The sequence below is a fragment of the Vicugna pacos genome, chromosome 13, assembly GCF_048564905.1.
Source record: "Vicugna pacos chromosome 13, VicPac4, whole genome shotgun sequence".
Taxonomy (NCBI): Eukaryota; Metazoa; Chordata; class Mammalia; order Artiodactyla; family Camelidae; genus Vicugna; species Vicugna pacos.
Genome location: NC_132999.1, coordinates 11,686,801 through 11,706,986, shown reverse-complemented (window position 1 = coordinate 11,706,986; position 20,186 = coordinate 11,686,801). Strand labels below are relative to the sequence as shown.

At 41.7% G+C, this 20,186-nt stretch overlaps 1 pseudogene; it reads left to right on the top strand.

Moving 5' to 3' along the window:
• Positions 1 to 18,928: 18,928 nt before the first annotated feature.
• Positions 18,929 to 19,555, top strand: LOC107033676 (ferritin light chain pseudogene; annotated as a pseudogene).
• Positions 19,556 to 20,186: the final 631 nt, after the last annotated feature.

Here is a 20,186-nt window from a genome sequence, read left to right as displayed (position 1 = left end):
GCTACAAACTTCCCAGTCCCTTGTAATCTTCATATTCTGGACTTCTGCTTTGACTTTACACCTATATATTTCATTTCTCATGAGACTATTATTTATATACCTTGTTTGCAAGTTATAAGACAACTCATTCAACACAGTTCCTTCAAACACCAGAATTTTACTTCCAGAGGTTTCAAATGGACACGTCTCTGGAGTACACCGAATGTGTGACGGAATTAAAAACAGAAGACGGTCAAGATTCAAGCTCAAGAACAAATGTCAAAAACAATGACAAATGCCGACGCTGTGTGGTGCTTCAAAACATTCAGAAAGAGATGTCTGACCTTTCTTCATCTTTCCATTTTGTTCTGAAGTTGCTCCTGCTGTCCTTTGGAATAGCATAAACTTGGAGGAATGAACACTCATCTCCCCTCTTCTTTTGCATGTCTTTCCGTGAAGATAGAACTTGCCTTTTCTCCTAGCGTTGACACTGTCCCCGTAGTTTACAACATTTCCAGCTCTCCTCAGAGGCTTAGTGGGCACACAACTTCCATTTCCAGCACTGTTTATCAAGCAGTGAACTATGGAACCAAAGTGGGACAAATTTTTTTAGAATCATGTCTCAGAAACCTACAACTCTGTGGTTACAACTTCAGACAGTTTTATGCCCAGAGAGTGAACTGTAGCCCTTCCAAATATTCATGCTTGAAGCTCATTAATAATTTTCTTCTCTCAGTAACCAAAGATGAATCCTTTAATTTGAAGTGGCCTTAACACTAATGAGTCATGTCATTACTCTGGAATCCTTTATGTTGATTTTTTTTCCTCATTGACTCAGTGAGGTAGAAATTAAGGACAGCTCCAATTAGCTCTATGTATTTCCTGAAGCATCTGCTCATCGTTGCAAATTGATCCATCCTAAATATTTATTTGTCTCTAAATGCTATGGAGTCAACACTTCACTTTAAATTTCTTTCTTTTTTTTCCCAAACACAAAATTTCCTTTTAAAGTCCTGTCAATAACATGATTTGCAATTTAAATGCTTTTAAAATATGATCGTGCCTGCTGTGTTTTTTAATACTCCCTTCATATTTAATTGCTGTAGACACTTTAATTCCTAATTAAACTTTATTGTTTATAATGTTGCAGTCATTAATAGACATGATAGGGACAAAGATGTCTAGTTCTAGCAAATTCTCTGACTGCTAATTCTAGTCTTACTAATAATACTTTTCATAGCCATAATGAATTAATGGGGTGCAAAGGAGGGTGGATAGAAAGACAAAAGCAAGTATACAGGTCATGTTTTTGAGGATTTTTACTAGGCATTCTGGAAGACAGGCTTGAACTGGACTTGAATTGAATTGGACTTCTTGATTTGTAAGAGAAATTGCCTTTAGAAATAGCATCTCAAACACTTGCAAGACGAACATCCTCATTTTTCAAGTCTCCTTTCTCTATCGTATGCCCAGGTTTTGCACCGGTGACAGAGAGAAGCATATATTGCACACACAGAGCTTCCCTCATCCTCAGAGCCTTAAGAGACTTTTATTGTGAGAGAATGGAGACACTTGATGAATCTGATGGGTTTTGGTCATAGAAAGATTTGCTATGAACCATTGCACCAAGGTTGAAATACCCAAGAGGCTGACAAGCTTATTGCCCATTTCAGAGATTAAATAGTTTTGGGAAAATTTTTTCCCCTGGCAGTTGTAATTGTGTCTGTGAAATAAGTGTTCATTCTGCTTGAGCACTGTGGTTTGAATGCTTCCTTCTATATATTCCCCCAGTGGATTGATTCTAAAAAGGTTTGCTCAGATTTCCCTGTACCAATGCAAATTAACCCGTGAACTTGATAACACCTCCCCACAACCTTCAAATTCCTTGCCATGTCCCATGCTGGTGGGTAATCAGAGGCACCATCAAGTACTTTTATCATGGATTATGTCTGTAGCTGTTCAAAGGAAGGGAAAGGAACTGAAAACTCATGCAGCTTAATAACGTGGTTATAGGCAATGGACAGAGGCTACCATCCGTAACCTTGAGAGCGTTAAGCTGCTGGAGTAGCACCCATGAGCAGATAAAGTGGTCATTTAGCTGTTGGGACTTCCAAGGCATCTGAGAGGGCCTCAACTGCCCCAGATAAAATAATGTGAGGATAACATCTCAAGAAGAGGAAAGAGGGCACAAGCAGGAAAACACAGGCTCATCACAGACACATCATCTATTCCCTGACTTTGCCCAGGGTCAGCATTGCATATTAATCTGCTAACTGCTGGCAAGTATCTGATCTTTTGGGTGATTCAGAACATTTCTGTTTCTAGCCTGGGTGGATAAAGATCATTATGTGTTAACACAGACCACAGTGTATTCCTCTTACACAGTCAGTCATTATCTAGAATCCCTGGGTTTGTCATTTTAAAGAAGCCTCAGTATCATACCTCAGAATTGAATGTAAAAATATCAAAGAATTCTGGACACAGTAATATTTCTTTCTGAGCATTCAGTATATCCCTGGCACTGTGCTAAGTCTATGATTGAATTATCTTATTTAATCTGTAATAATTCTACCAGGTAGGTTCTGGTGTTATCCTGTGGTAACATACTCAGAGAGGTTGAGTAAATCACCTAAGATCACACAGTAATTAGTTCAATCAGTTTGAACCCAGGTCTCCCTGATCTTAGAACTGCCTTCCCTTTAACCCTCAGTATCTTGAGAAAGCAGGATGAGCAGATGCTAGAAGTAAGATGATTGTTTACTGACCAGTACTGTATGCTGACCTGCATTTTGTCTGATTTTTATGGCATTCTTTTATTGGGAATGCCTTCTCAATAGTTTTTAAAGTGTTATTTGTGGCTCCAAAGCATTCTAGGATGGTATTTTAGCCCTATTACCTTTCTTTCTCTACTTTTTTGGGTTGTCAGTGGTGATCAGTGTTCGTGTTTAAGGTGAAACAGGTGTAGTCACAGCATAAAAGTGAAAAAGCAGTGGCCAAGGACGTCTTTGTTCAGGTGATGGTGGGATCACCGGAGCATCATGTGCTATTCTAGAAGCAGCTGTTAGCCAGATGACAAGAGAACACGAAGGAATCTATACCGAGAAGCGCCAAAACCATACCAGATGTGAACATCAGGTAGATCTTTTTTGAGAAAAGTAGATTTGGGGTGGGAAACAGGACTTGGAATATACATATAAGAATTAGGGAAATTTAGTTAAGAGCAAATACTAATCAATGATTAGTATACAGGCATTTGAAGCGGACTGATTGCTGTTTTCTTACATTTTAACCAACCAGAAGTGAATAATAATTATTATATGGATATTGTATATTTAAAGTTTATGTGTCAAGGGCAAAACTCTCCAAAAGCGGAGGATGTCCCTTTCTCACTCGCTGCCCACCTGTCTGACGTTCTTGGCGGTGTGTGTTTGTTTCCTTGCCTGGTTCATCCGATTCTTTCCTTCCTTCCCTAGTCCACCAAGGATTCAGATCCCAGATGGTGGGGAGATCAGAGGCAGGTTCAGGAACCTTCCCTGTCTCACACGGATGTCGCAGGGATTAATGAACTAACATATTCTAGAATGATTTTAAAAAGTGAAGTGCTATAGAAGTGTCAAGCATGATTAACTAGCAGCCAAGTTATTAGGCACCTGAATATTATGCATCTTTTCTGAATTTCAGAAAAATGGATGTGCATATTCATTTTCAAAAGCACTATTATTTGAATGATATTCAGGCACTCAAATAAAAGTCTAGCCCAATCCTAATTACCTCCACTCTTCTCACACCCATCATGTAGACCTTAAGAGCGACATATTTATGCAACTGTGAGTAAGAACGACACAATTACCAATCTCATGGAGTTTTCAGTGCATCAAGGGAAAGACACCATGCAAAATATTAGTTGCTTTTCAACCTACAGCCCATACCCATACTCCTAGTACAAGAAACAGTGAGGCCTGGTGGTTGGGAGTGTGAACTCTGGCCCAGACTCCTTGGGGCCAAACCCTAATTCCACTGCTGATTAAGTAACTCTGGGCAAGTTGCTTTAACTTCTCTTTGTTTTTGTTTATTTCTGTAAAAACTGGGGACAATGAGAGTACCTATTTCATAGCTGATATTTATAAGGTACTCAGAAAAGCATTTCCTGATGTGCAGTAATTGCTCCTTAAATGTTAACTATTATCATTATAATTGTCATTAATACTGGCCTAAGGAGGTTCCACCCTCAGATAGATAAATAATAAATAGGATTGGTAGTTCTTTTGCTAGGACTCATGTAATGACAGTTGGCAGTTTACAAAGCCCATTTATATATAATATTAACTGACAGTTGTTCAGCATTTGCCGTGTGCCTAAATGCTTACAACCACCTGGTGAGCCGGGTTAGGTCAGTGGCAGCTTTTATTTTTGCTTTATTTGCTCAGCAAGGTTTTGATCCCCTTTCTTCTGGTAATTCACTCTAGCATCCCTTCACCCTACGTACAGGGGCAGGCACGACACCGTGCCTGGTCAATTGGACTTCTCATCCTAAGGTAAACATGGGAACCAGCAGGGCCGATCTCAGGCCTCCCGTGGCATACTAGAGAACGAATTGATTTGAAAGTGAAGAATAAACAATTTTGCCTCCAGGTTCATGATGCTAAAAGAATGTGAAATTAGACTTAAAAGTGACGGAGTTCATTGCCAAGTTGAGGCGATATGGCTGCAACAGGAGAGAATGAAGCCAAGCAGAGCTGAGCTGAGCTGAGAGTTAGAGGAGGGAGTGAGTCTGGTGGCTTTGTCTTGATCCATCTGAGGCCCAGGTCCCCATCCTTTGATTTGGTCAGATATCTCAATATCCCTCCCAGCCACAAGAGCCAATACACTTATTCTTTGTGTTTCTCCTAAAGTAGTTTGAATTGGGCTTGTCTCTTGCAGCTTAGAGAATCCTTACAAGACAAATGCTGTAATTCACCCATTTTATGGATAAGGAAATTGAGGCTCAGAGAATTTAAGTGATTTGTTCATGAAAATCACATCACCGGTGATTTTCCGAGCCAGAACTTCATGTCCTATTTATTGAACTCAAATGCTATATTCCAGGAAACAGAACAAGGCTGAGGAATTGGAGAGGGAGCTGATTATTAATGAAAGGAGCTGAGAAGTTTTAGGGCACCATGAAGTCACAGCTCTTCGCATAGCTGTTTCATCCACTGGTTCATTAAATATTTGTTCAATCACTAAGAAACAATCTAAGGCAAGTTGTTTAAGTAGAAGAAGAGAGCAGTTTCTCTCAGCAGTCCCGGATAGCTGTCTGCTCTCAGCTGCTTTCGGCATAGGAAGGGGTGAGAAGCCACAGAGCCGGCCTACCTGCGTTTTTCAAGCTGCTATTGCAGTGAATGCAATGTCTGCAGAACGTGTCAGACATGTGGCCCTCTCAGAAAATGGATTATGGAGCTTGCCCCTTCCTCAGAAAGCAAGCTTTTGTTTTTATTAGCATGCATAAATATGGAATGATTTCTGAATACAAATATGGATGACATTTTATTTTTCTGACATGTTTGGAAGCAGCCTGGGGCAGGGTGGCAGTGAATCGGTAAACATCATGGGTGCTCTGCTGGGAATTCATCAACTGTGCACACAATTAATGGGCTTATGCCATATGTTCCACAAGAGCATGTTTGCTAACATGGGATCGGGGTGCCTGGTTGTATGACAAAGCTGCCACGTCAGTTCCTTGATGTATGGAGACAGACTCTGCTAGCCAGATGTAGAAATCCAGCAAGGTCATTTTAGGAGTAATTTCCATTTTGTGTGCTGTTTTCCCCCTCATTGACTGTAAGAGAATGTGATTTGCCTCATTACAATGTGATTCCAGGTGCATAACACAATAATGACCTTTATGCCGAAGTCTGAAGTTCACATAATTGATAAGATAGACTCCCATTCAGCAATGTTGGAAACCCTTAGCTGGAGGCAGGAACCATGTTAACTTCCTGACAAAGGAGGTCAGAGGTCAAGGTGAAAGCCAGCAGCCATGTCTGGACTCAGATAGAAGGAAAACAGTGCTGCCTGGCAGCGATGGGGTTTGCAGCCTTCCCTGTGGGAGTCAGAGACATCCTGGAGTGAGGGGAAAATTAAGGGGAGGCAGGAGGATCAAGGCGGGGTCCGAGGAGGGAGCAGCAGATCCCAACTGCACAGCAGAGGGCTTGAGTGGTGGGCCTCCCAAGCGGGGGTGCTGTGATGACCATCACCTCTGTCTCTTTTCAGATCCTTACTGATACCCTCTGCTTCACCCGCCTCTGACCTGACAGTATGCCATCTATATGCAGGCCTTACTTCTTTTTATTCTCCTGGATTCTGGATGGTCGGTGCTCATGTGGGAAATCAGAGATTTGTTATGGAGTCTTTACAATAACTTGGGAAACCTGAGGATTCCCTTTTCACCCACCCAGGGATGGATTTCCTGCCAAAACCATGCCTGACTTCTGTCTTTTATTGAAAATGGCCAAACAAAGTCCCTCACTTGGTGATGATGGCGGGAGTATTGAGTGTCATTTTATTAAACACCCATTTACAAGTAGCACCTGAATACCCAGTAAAGCTCCAGACTTCAGGACCCTTCCAAATGCAGCTTTGTTGGCATTACTTACAGCCAGCTCTTGTCGTTCTTTCTTTCTTCCATTTTCTCTCTGCCTGAGGACGCAGTGTTTAGTATCTCCCACAAACTGTGAGAACCCAAACCTACTGTGCAAAATAGGGAGTGAAAGGGGGAAAGTAAAAAGTCACATGTCGTCTGCAACCTGCAGCTGGTCAATAAAGAAGTATAGTAAGCAGATGAGGACACATTTGGTCAGAAGGAACAAAAAGTGGGAACTTGAGGTGGTTAAGCAGAGAAAACCAGATGCTTAAAACGATAAATAAAATGGCTTGTTTGTTTGCTTATTTCTTTACATCCCTGGAGTTATAAGTATTTCTGTCTGACCACGGGTTAATAGTTTTTTAGTAGGAGCCTCTTGTGTATTTTTATCAACATTTGATTTCCAGAGCTTCCAGCTCAGCCAAGGACAAAGGCTCTATCTTTCACTAATGCTCGTAGATGAATAATGCCTTTTTAAAATATCGCCAATTCTGCTGTCATTTCAGGACCCCAGAGACTCTCCTTATTAGGATGGCAGGCAAGCGAAGAAATGAGTCGGGCAGAGAGGTGGCAGGGGTTAATTTCATATTTGTCATGAGATCTTGCCTGATTTCCCTAAAAGATATTTAATTTCCACTGGGCATAATAACTTGCAGCTGCCGGAATGTGCTGTATACTGGTGGCAAGTTCTTGTCTTCAGAGATTTATGCAAGTCGTTATTTAAAAATAGAGATCCGGGAGTTACAGCTGGCTAATTAATCTACCACTAAGGAAAGCTTAGCAAGTGACCCACTTAACTGTTTTCAGGAACCACGACTACTCTGAAGCGAACTCTCAAAAATGTCCTGCACAAAGAACCCAGCTAGTACCTCCCTGAGGCATTTTTGTGGTCTTCTCAGTATGTGTCCCTTCTTTACCTTTCTTTCTTTCCCCTGGACACCAGTCATTCTGTCCTCATCCACACATATTTTTTTTTTAATTGAAGTATATAGTCGGTTACAATGGGTCAATCTCAGGTGCACAGCACAATGTCCCAGTCATGCATGTATATATACATATATTTGTTTTCATATTCTTTCTCGTTAAAGGTTATTACAAGATACTGAATATAGTTGCCTGTGCTATACAGAAGAAATTTGTTTTTTATCTATTTTTATATATAGTGGTTATCATTTGCAAATCTCAAACTCCCAAATTTATCCCTTCCCACCCCCTTTCCCCAGTAACCATAAGATTGTTTACTATGTCTGCAAGTCTCTTTCTGTTTTGTGGATGAGTTCATTAGTGTCCTCTTGGTCTTCTTTTCTTTTTTTAAGATTCCACATACATTTGAAATTCCCCAGTTTGAATTCCTAGGTGCTTCAGCATCTGGGTCCTTCTTCCCGAGGCTGCTGGCAGGCTCCCCTTCCTTAGTCTTCCGTCTCTGCATCACTCACCTGCTTATGTGTTTTACCATCAGCTCTGAGGCTTCTGCCTAACTTCTGAGGGTTCCCCTAAGAAACCCAAGCCACATATCTGCCCATATTTCCTCCACCCCCTCCACATGCACCTTCCCTTCCAGGCATAATTGTCTCTTCCCTCTCATACTGTCCCCCCACCCATATTACCTTTTTCCTCTCTTCTGTCTGCCTGAACATGGTCTATACATCCTAAGAAGCTCTACTGTGTCTATCCCAGGCCACCGTGAGTTTTTTCCTTGGAATTGATGGCCAAGAGTTGAAATCATGACACAATTTCATCATTGGTCTGTGAGGGCCCTGCTCTTATTTTTAAGTTAATTAATAAATTTATTATATTTATTCGTATCCCTTTTCCCCTCTGCGTGCGCGGGCATTCTATTATGTTTTATATGCATCTTTTTTAATTGCATACACCTTTACCAAGTAATTATGAGTACAGGTATTTGGCTTAACACAAATGACATATTAAATTTCGTGTATCTCTTACTTTTTTCACTCAGGCTTATGCCTTTAAAGTCCACCCCCGTCTCTAAAGCTGGCTGCTGCATACTCATGGTAGGCAACCGTCGCCTTTACCTCTCTGCTTTCTCCGTGAGACACACACCCGGATCCCTCGCGCTCTCTGGATCACCCCTTCTCTGAAATCCCTTGGAATTCATTTACCCTGTAACTGGGCTCTTCATTGTACTGTTTTGCATTTTCCTATGAGTGTTTCACGTTTCCCCTTTTCTTTTGCATAATGCCTTGGAAATCAGGGACTGTTTCTTGTGGTCTTCCTTCCCCCATTCCACCCAGCCCCACCTCTACAGCCCTTCATTGGAGCTCGGTGCATAATCTGTGCTCTGTAAATCCTTGTTTATTTAGTGAATTACACAGCATGATTTCCATGAAGGTAATTATTTCCTCTGTTCCTAACCGTATCTCCAGTGTCTAAAATGGTGCCTGGCATGTCGTAGGGGATCAGGAAATAAATCCGGCACAGATGAGTGCCTCACCTTTCACATAAGAAAAGGAATACGGAATAGAAGCATATCCAGGGGTCAGGGTTCTATGTTGTAGTTTCTTATCTGCCACCAACTAGGTGTCGGACGCTTAGCTAGATCTTGGTTAAGCTGAATGATTGCTTGAATCCTTAGTCCACTCTAACTTGCCAAGTATCTGTGACTTCACTAAAATGTTTCAACATGAAGAGAGTCTTTAATATTAACTCATCTGCATGGAATACAGAGTAATCATACTCCAGGCAGTGGAGCCTGAGAGAGGTAATGTTGGGTAGAGGTGAGAGCATGTCCTATGGGTTCTGATCTTAGGCTCCCAGCATGGTAGGAAGGACAAAATGATTACTACCTGTAAAGCTTAAAAGAGTGTCTGACACAGTAAGTGACACTTAAGTGTTTACTCTTATTTTTATAAATTCAAGAAAATCTGCTAGCCTTTGCAACAATCTCTTGTCTGGCATTTGTAAGTCTGGTCTTCATGTTTGCATGCTTAAAAAAAAAAGCCTCAGGAATTCTAGTATCACTGCTGAAATTAATAGCTTTTTTAATAGGACAATAATCATCAGACAACAGTCTGAGTTTTTTAGGCCCAATCTGTTGTCTTTCTGTTAATGGGCAGGTTCTAATTTTCATGGCTTTTGTAAAGTAAAGCAAAGGAATATTGTCCTTCAGGATCGTGTAGCAGCTAATAAAGATTAGGACAAGAATCTTGAGTTCTCTCTTTGCTATCTATCAAAGAACAACTGTTTCTTCGGTAGAGCAGTCACTTAGAAATGGAAACAGAATGTGAATGTATTCATATCTTATGCAGATGGTTTTGTTTCCTATAGTAGGGAAACAGTAACCAAATAATCTAATTTGCTTTCCCTTATCTTTAAGGAAGTGAATTCAAATATTGAACAAACCATTATTAAAATTCCGAACCGCACTTAAATCATGAGCTTGTTTGTTGCCAGAAGGCTTCTTTTCCTCTAGGTCAAGAGGTAAATCTATTTGTCTTAAGGAAAAACCATTAAGTGGTATTGGTTATGGGCCACAGGTATTATAACTTAACTAAATTTGCTTCAAGAGCAAACATAACATTTGATAACTATTTTATTCTATTCTACTGGGTAAAAGAAGTCTTAAACAGCATTTCAATTTAATACTTTTACATACAAAGTCCAATTTCTGAATTCATCTGCAATCTAAAAGTTAAAAAAATCAGGTTAAAATACAAAATGAGAACTGGGGACTCCATATGGACTAGAAAATTTTTAACTAAAAAAGGAATAAGAGCTCTTATTAAAAGTTTGGAGAAATAAGTAGGCAAAATGTTCAGTTAGCAACAACAGCCCAGGGAAATGACTGTGAGTCACTGTTTTAGAGCTCAGAAACACTGGAGTAAACTGAACTTGCATGGTGAATGGCGAATGGGGATTTTAAAAAACATCTCATGTTTTTGTTTTTGTTTTGTTTTGTTTTGTTTTTTTGACTCATGAACTATATTTGGTTGAGAACCATAGTTTCTTATTAAAATAAAGATGGGCTGTGTTCTGATAACATCTTTCTAGGTTGTGTTTCTCAGGTAGTTCTCAACTAAAGCTATTGTTTATTTCCACATGGTATGAACTGAAATAAAATATGCATTTTGAATAGCCAAGAAAGGTTGCCATGAAAACTAAAGGAGATAGTGTTGGAAGGAGCTCTGAAAACCTAAAGTCCTATACACATGTTTGCTTCTGTTATTATTGCATTCAGTAAAAATCAGAGAAGTGCCTACTGTATACCAGGAACTGTTTTAGGCACTGAGGAGTCAAAGAAATAATAGTACTGATCTTTGCCCTTGAGGGTTTATAATTATGCTGGGGAAAGAGACATTGTAAACAGAGAATGTCAGGGTATTTGGTGAGTGCAATGATAAATATATACCAGGTGCTTGGCAGCATAGAAAGGGATCCCTGACTAAACTTTTAGAGTCAGGGAGGTCAGAGGGAGTTAGGGAGAAGAGAGGAGAGGAAGGGAGTCTCAGGAGGAGAAAATGGCATGAAAATGGACTTGAGGTTAAAAATAGTATGGTGTATTTTGAGTCAGTAATGGGATCGATATGACTAGAGCTTAAAATATCAAGCAAAGAATAGCAAAAGATGTGTCTTTGAGAGGTCAAGATTACAGAAGGCCTGTATACTGTGTTAAAGGTTCAGATTTTATCCCGCTGTTGATGGAAACACAGTGAAGCCAGGGCATAATGTGGTCACCCTTGGGGAGTATGGAAGGTGGATTCGAGGGTCAGGGAGAGCCGTGAGGAGAGGATTACTGTGGTCCAAGTGAAAGAGAATGACAGTGGGAACTTAGGCAGAGAGAGTTAGAACAAAGTGGAGAAGTAGTGAAGAAAGACAATGTATGATGATTAATTTCATGAAAGTTGGTGAGGATGACCCCCGAAGCTTATAGTTTGACTGGGTGATTTGTAGTACAGTTTATGTACAAAATACTGAAGGAGAATCAGGTATAGGGCATAAGATATATGTTCATTTTTTTAATCATGTTTTTCTCAAGGTTGAGTGAAGGTGTCCAGGAGGCAATTGAATATATGGCCCTGAACTGTGAACAGCAGATCTGAGTAGGAAATTCAGATTTGTAAGTCTGAGCATTTAAGTGGTGGCCAAAGCCCTCAGAGAAGAGAAGTGAGGACAAAAGCCGGGAAGGGCAGCTTTTAGACGGTGGGCGACAGAGAAAGCCAAAACCCTAGCGGGGACAGTGAAATGATGCGAAGGGACCCGATACCGTGTCATGGGACAGAAGCTAGGAGGATAGAAGGTCAGGAAAGTGGTGGGATCCAAAGGGAAATCAAAGCAATAAATCCAATATAAAGACATAAAAAGAATCCTTTAACTTGAGAAAGCCAAGACTTTAGGTGACTTTATCAAAGCACTGCAGGGCTAACTGCAATCAGTTGAGGAATGAATGTGACGAGAGCGAGCACAGGTCTTCCTCTGCACAGAATTTTGGGTGGGAGGAAGGAGGGGGTAGGATGGCAGCGAGGGGAAACGCAGGGTTGGAAGCAGGTCGTTTTAAGGGTGGAGAGTTGAAGGCTGAAGGGAAAGCTAGTGAATGGAGGTAATGTATACTGGAATAGGCCGTGTCAGAAGCAGCAGCACCTTTCTTTACAGAGCTACCTGTGGCGTACCTGCGCTGGGGGAAGGAATGAAGAGAAGGAGCCAATAATCAACGGGAAAGGTAGAAATAATAGCAGAAATAATGAAAGCAGAAAAATATGAGGTAGCATGTTCCCAAAGGAAGTGGGAAAGATGGAGGGGATGGGATACATAGAAAACGTCGGCCCTATGCAGGAAGGACTTCAATTTCTTAAAGCTCTGAGACTGGGAGGATGGATGGAGGAAGAGAGTGGGTGATGGGGGTGTGGAGTTGGGGAGGTCGATCACGCTTCACTGCTTCAGGACGAAGGTCACCAGCATTTACTCATTCCTCTAAAGACCAAACACAATGATCTCCAGAGATCCTTCCTCATCCTTTTCAGGGTTGCTCTCCCACCAGCCATTAAAGCTTCCCCATCAATGTTGCTCCTCTCCCACCTCCATGGAGAAGCTTTTCTCCAGCAGTGCTGGATTTCCCTCCCACCCCCATGCCAACACACACACACACACACATCTTCCTTTAAAATATCCATTGATTGTCTGCATTCAAGTGTATTATAAACTGCTCCATTCAAAGATCTAAATATTTGATACCCAGTCAACCATGCCAACTTTCCCAGAAGCACCTGCCCTTTAGATGGACACTCTGGCTACCAGGGGCCTCGCCATGGCTGACCCCACCCCGCCCACTAGTCAGCCTTCCTTCCCGCTCTCCATCAATGTGCACCCTCTTCTCTAGTTATACATCTTCAGTTTGTTAGAAAGTGAAGCACAAGGTGTGAAAATCACATGGTTGGAAATCGTAACTGGGCCAGTGAAGATTTCTGAGCTGCCCCCAGAGCAGGTATACCACAGGCAGCTCTGTAAAGAAAAGTGCTTCCTCTCCTGACATGGCACATTCCAGGATGTATTACCTCCATTCCTTAGAAGTTGTAAGCTACAGGTTAGGGGTAATGTTTACCCCTTCTGCCTTAATAGAAAGGAAAATTTGAATGGGTGCTTCTTTTAAAAATCAGGCTTTACTGCTATTTGTGTTATAATCATAAAAGCAAAATTTAACCCATTTTTTTCTTTAAAAAATGGTGTTTTCCATTATGTCCAAACAATCTCCAAATGGATGGAAGGGGAAAATACCCACAGGAGCTCCTTGGGCTCAGTGTCATATCCAGATGCCTTAATCCCAGATGTACTGGCTGTGCCCAGGCCGATAGGATGGCTGGGCTAATAATAAAAATAACCTAGAGGTGCTGATCCCTATCGAGTCTGTATCTAAAAGGTACAACTTTATGGTTAGGGTGCTGGCTTAGCGTCAAACTGATTTGCTTCCTGATTACCACTTACAAACTGTGACACGTGTCTCCTAGAGCTGTTGTGGGGATTAAGTGCGAGCATGAATTTGAAGGGCTTAGCTATTGTGCTATTGCTGGTTCATAGTAAGTTCTCAATAAATGGAGGCTGCTGTTGAATTTATTACTATTAATAATTTATGCTCTGATTGAAGAAACTGCCTGGTTTAACTGTCTCCAGGCAGAGGCGGCTTCCTCATCCAGCCTCAGCTATCTGGCTGTAAAACGGTGAGCTTCCTTTTCAGATACGCACACATACTTGCTTTGCTCTCATCACTGATACCTAGTCTCTGCACTCAGTTAATGCGATCGGCCTCTCAGGGTAATCATTTCCTTAGGACCCAATGTGCTTACATTCAGTGGCACCCACTGTAATGCAATTAATTTTTTCCAATAATATTCATCTAGTAGATAGGCACAGTGAGAATGAGAGCCATTATGATAAGCTACCTCCTGTTTGCTCATTTTGAAAAGACTCATTAGGGACAGTGGTCCTCAATGTTAATGAAGTGATACAGTCTAATTAGAGAATGCAGTTACACACACTGATGCTGGGAAGAGAGGAATTGCTACCTGACAGGTAACATCACTGTCTGCGTCTTGCTTTTGTCCTCCGTAGGATGCTGCCACCTTGGTCCAGATCTCATCCTTTCCTTAGGCCTATTCTGGAATTCTGTCATCTTTTGAATGCTGGGAAAAGCCTAAGCTATAAACAGTTTGCTTTTGGTAGGACAACTCACGTCTGAAAAAGTTGATAATGATTTTAGAATTTCTTTTAATTGAGTTTTTAATGACAACACAGATAGCCAATATCTCACCCATATGTAATTTTGACAAAGATGACAAGCAATTTCATAGTCTTTGGAGATCATTTGACAAGTGTGGGAGCTTACAGTTAAGTACCAACTGCCTTGTGTTTGGACAGGAGTACCTGACAACCACTCACTCAGGAAAGATTAGGAATTGGAGCATCTGGATCTCAGTAAATTATTTGATGGAACAATCCAAGTGCCACAACACAAGCTGCCAGTGGGAATACAAACCTGACTGGTTGGCTGAGAATCTTGCTTTTCTAATTTATAGCCACATATTATAACTTGGGATACTGAATAGCCAATTGGTGTGTGGGCAAGGTTTTACCATAAATAAATTTTTCTATCTTTAGACTTTATCAGCACATCAGATAAAATTTGCAAATAAATTCTTCTAAAATGCAGAGTTTAAACTTGGAGTGGTTACCACATTCCTTTATCCTTTTCCTCTTTTGGCACTTACTTAAGAGTTTCAGAGCCCTTCCCCAGAGTTCCAGGGCTCCAGAACTAGAATTAGACCAAAGAAACTGCTCTATCCCAAAGAGCGCAGAACCAGCCCAACTTTACCTGGTCCCTACTGACACATCCCACAAGCTTTCAAAGGCCATTCACATAAGCCATTGTATTCCAGGGGCCAAAACTGATGTATCTTTTTCAACCACAGAGCGGTAATTCTCGGATCTTTGGATTTCAGACACCGGGAAAAGTAATTCTTAATTGGAGTCCTACAAAGGGTGGTCACTTTTTTATTTTATTAACTAAAGATGTTTAAATTTTTTCTTCCTTCCCATTCATTTGTGGACATTTGTTGAGCACATGCTGCCTGCAGCTACTAGACTATGCCCTGGGAACGTGATGAAAAACAAAGCTAGACAGTACGCCCTCAAGTGTCATACAGGCTGGGGGAGGTGGAGATGGTTGTTAGTCACTTACACTAAGAGATACAAAATTCACAGTGAGAAGGGTGCTATTAAGGAAATAAGCATGGTTCTCTGACAGCATGTATTACGTTAACTTTATATGAACAGAGGGGGTCAGGGAATTCATCCTCTTTAAACCTGATGCTTGGACGTAACAGATCTCAGGCTATGCAGGGCCTTGTAGGCCATGGTAAGGAATTTGAACTTCATGCTAAGAGTAAAAGAAAGTAATTAAAGATTTTAAAAGCAGGATTTAAGTTTTCAAAAGATTCCTCTGGTTGCTATTGGCGAGTGGATTGGAGGGAAACAGGAAAGGAAGAAGTGAGATCATTTGGGACAAACTTTCAGTGGCATAGATATGACAGTGGGACAGCTGTGGTGATGGCGAATCATTGGATTTGAGGAATGTTTTGAAACTGGAATTGCTGAGATGCATTGATAGACAAGAGGGTGGAGGAAAAGGGAGAGAGGCATCAAGGATTATTGTTAGATTCCTAGTTTGAGCAACTTGCCATTTAATATACTATTTCCTGAGACAGAAAGACCAAGAGAAGAGCAGGTCCAGGCAGGAAGGGAGAATCAAGGGTCTCTTTTTGAGATTGTGAGTTTAAGGTGCTCTGAGATAACCAAGGTAGGCAGAAATACGAATCAGAAGCTTAAAGGAGTGTTTTGCTACTAGATATACATTTAGGAGTTATCAGCATATCGATGGTATTTAAGGCCATGGGACTAGATAAGATTTCACAGAAATAAGTATTATGCTACTTTGAACATTTGGGGGCCCAAATCAGGAGGGGAAATCTTGAGAGCATCTTTCTATGAAAGGGATGACTTTTTAACACCCACAAAATAGAAAGAACACAGTATCAGTCCTTTAAATTAAGGACAATCCTCTCTCCATTGTCCTTATCATTCTCATTTTGCTACCGATCAGTGAGAGGTTTGTCATGGAAAGAGGGCAAACCACTGCCCTAGAGTTTCTGTCACTGCCTTAGGCAGAAATGACGTATTTTGGTAGCTGAACTCACCCACACCCAGCTTTACCTGACCTGTTAAGATTCTCTAAGTTTAAAAACACATCTGGGGTTTCTGATTCAGAGTAGTACAAGACTGAAACTCACAGAGGAACACAAGTCCCTACAACATGGCATCAGTTCCCCCGAAATGTAAAGTCAGTTACGTCCTATGCACTCCGTGGCATTCCTAAGTGAGAGGACTACATTGCAAATGTAGTGCAGGTGTTTGTGTGTGTCAAGGGTCCTTAACACTTGCAAAGCTTTCTCCTCCTCCAGCCCATCCTAGTATTGGCATCCATCACAGTATTCTTTTCTAGTTGATGTAGTTAAGTTTCTGAATTATCTTATCAATGTTGCAGACAGCCTGATCAATCAGATTGAATGTGGGAGATAATAGTAATACTAATGTTAAAAATAACAACCACTTTATTATTATCTTTGCAACTATTGTTATTAATAATGACATTCTAAAGACTTTGTGTCATGCATTGTACCTAATGTTGTCCATACCTCATATCAGGCAAACCCTAAGCACAATGTAGAAGATTGGTGCCAGTTTACAGATGAGGAAAATGAGGCTGAATGATTGACATCCCAGGCATACATTTCATGATTATTTTTACTATTTTATTTTATTATTGTATTGTAATTATATGGCATTATCTGCTGCCATGAAACTCACTGAAACTATACTTTCCTACTTGAAAACTCAGCACCTAGTAGAGTTTGGCACATTTAAGATGCTTATTAAATATTGAAGATCGTATATACAGCCATACCTCATTTTATTACACTTTGCTTTATTGCATTTTTTACAAATTGAAGTTTTAAAGCCACTCTGCATCAAGCAAGATTATCAGCGCTATTTTTCCAACAGCCATTTGCTCACTTCATGTCTTTATGTCACATTTTGGTAATTCTCTCCATATTTCAAAATTTTTCATCATTATATTTGTTATGGTGGTCAATGATCTTTAATGTTACTATAGTAATTGTTTGGAAGTTCCATGCACTACACTCATATAAGATGGTGAACTTAATCGATGTTGAAATGACAACAAAGGATTTAGAATAGTACATAAACTTGGTTAATAGAGCAGTGACAGGGTTTGAGAGAACTGACTCCAATTTTGAAAGTTCTGCTGTGGGTAAAATGCTGTCAGACAGCATATACAAAGAAATCATTTGTGAAAGGAAGAATCAGTCGACACAGCAAACTTCATTGTTGTCTTACCTTAAGAAATTGCCACAACCACCCCAGCCTTCAGCAACCATCACCCTGATCAGTCAGCAACCATCAACGACAAAATGACCCTCCAGCAGCAAAATGGTTACAGCTCACTACAGGCTTAGATGATGCTTAGCATTTTTTAGCCATAAAGTATTTTTTAATTACCGTATGTACATTGTTTTTTAGGCATAATGCTGTTGCACACCTAATTAACTACAGCATAGTGTAAACATAACTTATATGCACTGGGAAACTAAAAAATCTGTGTGACTCGCTTTATTGCCACAGTTGCTTGGCTGCAGTGGTCTAGAACTGGACCTATGGTGTCTTCAAGGTGTGTCTGTGCTCAGGGTGCTAGAAGCCTTTTGAAAGGCAATGACTGTGTCTTCCATGATTTGGAATCTCTCACAGCACCTAGCATAATCCCCAGTAAATGTTTGCAAGGCTGAGTATGTTGTTTTTAATTTGGCTGAAAAACTGTAACTTGAGAAGGTTCTGGGTGCTGCTGGTGGTGGCAGGGTCTCTGCGGGAGGAGGGTTAAGATACGCCATTGGCACAACTGCAGGTCTGACTCTTATTTAAGCATTCTCATTCATGACCTGGCTGGGAAAAGGGAAGAAGCTGCCTGTTGTTGGAATACTCTAATGGTTCCAACTGGGCAAGTACCCTGAGCAGCTCAGGCAATAGAAATAAAATGCAAATGACCTTTGAGACTTGAGGTACGGAGGCTGGGAATGATAACTTTGTGAGCGTTTGAAAAAGACAAGGCAGTGAATATACCTGGGGGCAAAGAATCCAGACACAGAGCTGTTTGGGAAGTAGACACTAGAGTGCAGTGATGCCAAAGCAGACCCAGGGGGCACGATGGTCTGCAAACTGAATTCAGGCCAGCCAGGCAGTCTGGCAGGATGAAAGGGAAGTCCGGGCTGAGGCTGCCTGTGCAGAAGGGCGCGGAACAACAGTTACTCTGTGGACAGTTCTAGCTGAGCAGCACCTGGCACCTCACGTTGTGTTCCCACCACCTCGTTCCTGGTGAAGCTCAGGCTGTTTGGAAGAGGGGCAGAGAATAGCAGCAAGACTGAATGAATTCTGGAGCCTGCAGAAAGGATGTGGATGAAAGAGTAAGAGGGTTAGACAGCTAGAGTTTAGCTGCAGAAAGCTGGGGGCAAAGAGCGGGGAGAGATCCCCCACACCCGGAAACTAATAGTAAATATCCACGTCTATTCTAAACTAGCCAAGTGGAAACTTGCAGAATACCCATCCAATTAAGACTTTTCAGATGAAAATGGACATTTTCACAGTGCATTTGGCGGTCCCGCGGACCTGTGTCTTGCTTCAACAGTGTTTAGATGGAACAGACCCAGGAACGCCTCTTGCTCCAGCCTCCAACCACCCTTCAATCTTTTTTCCAGTCACATCCTTCAGAACCAGCCACTGTGCTATCTTCAGCCTCTGGGACCAGCCAACACCATTTTGTGAGCTTAACTCCTTATTACCGATCAACCATGAGCTCCCAGATTCATCAGAATTATTCCAGCGAGGTTGAGGCCTCTGTCAACCACCTGGTCAACATGCATCTGCGGGCCTCCTACACCTACCTTTCTCTGGGCTTATATTTCGACCACGACGACATGGCTGTGGAGAGTATTGGCCACGTTTTCCCACGAATTGGCTGAGGAGAAGCACGAGGGCACGGAGCGCCTCTTGAAAATGCAAAACCAGTGCGGCGGCTGCGCCCTCTTCCAGGACATCCAGAAGCCATCTCAAGATGAGTGGGGTAAAACCCAGGATGCTATGAAAGCTGCTATTGTCCTGGAGAAGAACCTGAACCAGGCCCTTTTGGATCTGCATGCCCTGGGTTCTGCCTGCGCAGACCCACACCTCTGTGACTTCCGGGAGAGCCACTTCCTGGATGAGGAGGTGAAACTCATCAAGAAGATGGGCAACCACCTGACTGACCTCTGCAGGCTCTCTGGTCCCCAGGCTGGGCTGGGTGATTATCTCTCCCAAAGGCTCACCCTCAAGCACGACTAGGAGCCTCTGCAACCCAGTGGCCTTTGTGGAGCCCCTCTGGTGTCAGGGCTCCTGCCTGAAGCCTCTCTGCAGTCACGAGACAGCTTTTTAACCATCCTGGAGCCCTCTCCCAAGCCTCGGGCCAAATGGAAACAAGCTTTTTGCAACAACAACAACAAAAGAAAATGGACATTTTCTCTCAAGCCATGGGCTTCTTACCTGAACCAGCTCTCTGCCTACCCAGGTGCTCAGTAAATACTATCTTATAAAATAGCCTTTGCCATAAAATACAGGATCCAGGAAACAGACCAATGGGAAGCACAGAAAATCAGCCAACCCTTTCCTTAAACCCAGTGAGGACAGGATTAAAGCAACTAGATTTTTGTTGTGTTGTTCACGTCAGAGTCTTTTCAACAATGAAGTTGCCTCTTCCCATTCAGATAAGTACAGAACAAAATAGAAACCTTTGTAACAAGGTGTGCTTGAGTCACGGTTGGCTAGGCTGTGCTTAACGTCTATCATTGCAATTTACTTTATGTCACGGGGACTGATGAGATGCTGACTTTTTCCCCTTCCTCTGTGGTAGAGGAGAGGGTAGAGGAAGCTGTATCTCAGGATTAAAGGTGGACTAGGTAGAATTCACTTTTGAAAA